The sequence below is a fragment of the Harmonia axyridis genome, chromosome 5 (genome assembly GCF_914767665.1).
Source record: "Harmonia axyridis chromosome 5, icHarAxyr1.1, whole genome shotgun sequence".
NCBI classification, from domain to species: domain Eukaryota; kingdom Metazoa; phylum Arthropoda; class Insecta; order Coleoptera; family Coccinellidae; genus Harmonia; species Harmonia axyridis.
The window spans coordinates 34552811-34557910 of NC_059505.1; the positions used below are offsets into that span (position 1 = coordinate 34552811).

General features: G+C 31.2%; 1 long non-coding RNA gene across 1 annotated transcript; it reads left to right on the plus strand.

Annotated features, from left to right (window-relative positions):
- The first annotated feature begins 546 nt into the window (after nt 1-546).
- On the plus strand, nt 547-2487 carry LOC123680336. Its single transcript, XR_006747501.1, has 3 exons — nt 547-604; nt 1142-1238; nt 2226-2487. It is a non-coding gene; the product is annotated as an uncharacterized LOC123680336 (long non-coding RNA).
- Nucleotides 2488-5100: the final 2613 nt, after the last annotated feature.

Consider the following 5100-nt stretch of genomic DNA (forward strand, 5'->3'; position numbering starts at 1 on the left):
AGTGTCAATGGCTCCAGCAGTAAGTACTGGTCAATTTTGACATATCGAAATTCTCATGAACCAATCTTAGACATATGGTTAGCAAACACAACAAACGTGATTAACACATTAGTGATTTTGTTTTGGTGTCATATACTTGTGTTTGTGTGAATCTGTCTGATTTTGTACCAAATAATCGTAATTTGTGAGTGTTGATTTTCTTATATTGATTCAAAGTTAGCGACCCATTCTTGAAAAAAAAACTGAAACTGAATGGATACTTCGGAAACCATCATGAAATTTATACACTGGATAAGTATTCACCAAGTGGTCAATGGTTTCTTCTACACCACACTCACATAGTGGAATTTCAATAGAATGCCATTTGAAGAGCATACTATTGCAACTACCATGACCAGTCCTAAGTCGATTTAAAATACACCGAATTTTCCAAAGTTTGAAACCTAGAACTTTCTTTGAAGGATCAACGATTAGACTTTTATTGAAGACATTATAAGAACTCCATTCCGAACGCCAAATTTCCTTGTCACTTTAATCAGATTGAAAGAAGTATTAATCCATAAAGTTTGCGTGACTTTAATCTAGCAGTTCTAGTTTCTGGAAGGTAAGATAGTGTTGGAAATAAGTTCGGGTAGAAATGAAATTTATCTTTAGATTTCTTGGCTGCAACCTGTTTACGAATATGAGGCGAAAGTATATGTGATAGCACTGGTAACCAATCTGAAGGTATAGATCTAATAGTTCTACTGATAATTCTCATAGAAACGTTAAGCTGTGCATCAATTTTATGAAGATTATCTCTATTGATTCAAACAGAACAACAGTATTCAGCAGCAGAATAAACATAAGTGAGATACAGGGTGCACAACGTCATTTCTGAGCAATCTTCTATTGAGTGTGGCTAGTTATTATATCACTAATCTCTGAATTCTCGATTTCTGGTCAAATCAAAGTATTTTTGGATGCTCAATTCAGGAAAGGTGAAGAACCCTGAAAAATATTTCAAAATGGCGGAAAAACTGCAATGTTCGTGATTTTTTTTTCTCGAATGCCAAATTGAATTTCATTTTCTCAATGAACTCAATTTTCTAAGTTTTTCTGTGAAAAAAAATGTTTAACCTAGACTCTTTCACTTTTATAGGATTGTGTCGAATGTTTGCTCACATCAGATGAAGTGCGTGTTGATGCTGACATGTAAAATTTGATGGTGAAATGAGGAACATTTTAAATGGACCTAGGTACTAGATTTGACTATATGAATGAGTAAATATTTGACAATTTTATGTAATAATACATAAATATTACTGAGATGCGCTGCATTTGGTAAGTGAATACACTTGCCAATGTAATTTATTAATTAAAGAAATGAAATACATGAATGAATTCTTTTTATATAGGTACACTGAATCAAAATTGCACAAGTGCAGCGCACACCAGTATTTCTAGACATCTTAGCATTAACCAATAATTATGTATTATTTTCTTTGTCTAGAAAACTTTTGGAATTTCTCAAGGAAAATAATTAACTTTTCAATTTCCCTCTGAAAGCTTCATAGTTTATATTTTTGATATAAATTATTACTATAAAATTTACCCATCAGAATTCTAACTTCCTCTTTTCACAAAATGACTTTAAACGTATGAATCAATCAAATAATTAATACCAATGTGAAAACATATTACCTATAGCAGACGTAGCAGATGTCCTCCGACTAGAATATGTATAATGCGTCTTTTCAGAGGCGAGAAAAGTTTTGATATCGTCGAGTTAGTGTGGAAAAATTTGAGATATTCAAGTTTTATTCATGCCTGCTTCTGAATCTTTGGATTTTTTTTCAATGTAAAAAGGAAAACATGAAAGTCAAAGAATTTCTCTTCCTTTCCAAATGAAACAAAATAATGCCAATATGTGTTAACTACAATCACCCTCTAAAAACACCCTTTATAACAATATCAGAAATGTAGAAGTGTAATAAACAATGTATTTTAACACATACATATACGCACGAAATTTCATTCATTTTATCAATTTTGAAAGGATATATGTATATCCCTTAATATGCATTTTGGGCCATAAGTTTATTCATCAAACTATACTTATTTTGTAATGTAGCATCACTCCATGAAAGCACAGTACAAATTTCTGACTCACCCTGTTAATTTTTATTTTAATGAAATTCAAGCATTTTGTGATCCTCTTATGAAGAACTTTGCCTTTTCTTTAGGCTTCCAACTGATCTTGATACAGGCAAGCTACGCTTCTGAGGAGAGATTGATTGAAAACAAATGTGATGAGTCTATTAAAGAAAATATTGATTTTATCGTTTGGTGTGAAATGTAAAATAATAACTCTATCGGGATCCTAATTACCTATATAGTTTATTCTTATATAACTGGGAATTACCTTTCTAAATATATACCTCCTAATATTTCTAAATACTATAACTACGCTCAAAATGTCTGTAAAATGATATATTATTAAAATATTCACAACAAAATGAGATATTATTTACCACGCTATATTTCCTACTACGTATTCTTTGTTGATACTTTAAAATCAAACAAGAACGAAATGTTTACATCCAGTATTTATAAATTAAAGAAATATGTATATGATTCATAAATGACGAAATCATTGACAAATTCAAATATACCTAATACAGCTGGGACAAACCCTGAAATATACTCGATGACATTATCAATGTTACACGAAGAAGAAATAAAAATTTCACTCAAATAACAAATTATTATTTTCACTTCAGTTCATGCGGGAATGGTCTCAAATAATTGATGACGAATCCTTGACCAAATTTTGTTATGTCTTATAACTTTCAAATGGTAAAAAATTTAAAAACTTGAATTTTTCTGGATAGGATCTCGAATGCCACAGTTAAATTAGATATAATCCAAGTAGGGGGTTCCGTATACATATATACTCATTCGGAATGTTGTTTTCGATAAAATTTCAAAAGTACGAATTCTATGAAGATGAGATTTTGCGTTCAAGCTTTATTCAAAATTTCAAGTGGATTGCGTCACTAGAACCAGAAAAATAAGATTTTGCCCTGCAAGAGCATGGGTGCACTCAACGAGGGGCAAGGGAGAACAGCTGCCCTTTCAATTGGAAGCAAAAAATTAATCGTTATTAAATTTCGAAATTCTTGAAATAACTATTTTAATAATAAAAAAATATCTACACTATTGAAAATTATGAAATTAGGATAATTTATCGTTATTTTATGAAATTTTATACAACCTGAACGACCCTGGTTTGCCCCCCCTATTTTTGATCCTGGGTACGCCCTTGATACAGCAGGTACTGAGAGTAATTACTATCGCAAAACTTCCAAAATATAAAATTCCAGAATTCTCGCCAAGATGAAGAACGAATTATGAAATAATTAATGCATACCTGACCAATTTTTTGTTATTAACCTTTCACCTCAAGAAAAAAAATATACAGGCTGTTCCTAAATCCCCAATTTAGGAAAATGAGGGATTCCTTAGATAATTTTGAGAGAAAAAAATCCTATAAATATGCAAACGCTTTGTTTTCGGGATACAGGGTATTCCTGTGAGGATTATACCAGTTTATCGAATCTTTATTAATCTTCGTTACAGATTGAGTACCTACCAAAACTTATTATTAATTTATTCATCACTACTTACCAATAATATGTTATTAGAATTTTCTTGAGGATTGTTTGAATTTTTTTTTTATTTTGAAAAAATCAAACTTTATGTTTGTAGGAATTTTGCTTAAAATGAATCTGTTACTTCAATTCAGGAACATCCTGTATACGCTCTTGTTGACTAGGTAGTGCTTTCCTGAAATTTTAAAGTAATTAGTTTGAAATTCAGGCAGTAATAGTAGGTCAACTTAATTGTTATAATCGGAATAATAAAATTGCCTACAATTCAGATTATAACATCAGCAAAGAGATGATAACATCATTTTACGATGCAACCATATTTTCTGCGTTTACTTGTAGACCTGGACTATAATTTCTTCTGAATGCGAACATGTTGTAAAGAAGCTTGTTAGCTAATTATGGCTATAAAAAATTGCAAGATGGCAACGACTTTTGGTTGAGTTCTCGTCTGCAATAATTAAAAGTTACTTTCAAGACAAATAGACCTTGAAGATATTTCCCCAGAAGAAATACGCACCCAATAAGTCCTGGGCCTGGCACACCGATGGCACCGCCACTAACTTAATACTTTTTTCCCTTTGAAGCCAAGCTTCAAAAGATGAGTATCTGAATTTAGGAACACATGATTATGTCTTAATCGAGATACTAAGGGTAGAGCTGCTCTACATTTTTCATTTTTTGAAAAATGAATAGGAACGAGTTTCTTATATTAATTAAACACTGTTTCATTTTGATGGAAAAAAAATTGCAAGCAAAGCAATGGTTTGGTATGTGTAATGCAATAAAAAGCATGACGAATTGAACGGATCGCGCTTCCACCTGTTTGACAACCCAGCTTTTTCTCCAGATCTGGCCCCTAGTGATTTTTTACAAACCTCAAAACAATGTTCGAGAAAAAGTAATTTGGCTCTTATAAAGAAGGTACTGAGGTAGGTTGAAGCCTATTTCGAGTCAAAGACGAGTCCTTCTATAGAAAAGGTATTGGACAGTTAATGCAGTGTTGGAGTAGGTAGGTACTTCAATTATTCTTGAAGTGTCTATGTTGAAAAAAAAAACCAATTTTCAAGAAAAATGTATTTGTATTAGACTCATTGAGTGAAGGATTAAGATCACATATCTACATACATAGTATTAGTATAGCAGCCAATATCTTAAATCCTGACAACTCACGCACAGGCAATCTGCCTTAGTGAGTTTTTTGCGGTTTATTGAAACAATATTTCAAATGTTATTGATTTTTTATACAAATTGTACTTTTTCAATAAACTATATATTATATTATTATTATTATTATATTATTATACATATATGTACAAGAGCGGACCTAAAATAGAACCTTGCAGAATAAAATACTCCTATCATTCAGCATCATATCAAAATATAAGAAAGTTTGTCTATGACTTTACATAGAAGACTGAAATAATATATTTTTCGCTTAGAAATAATA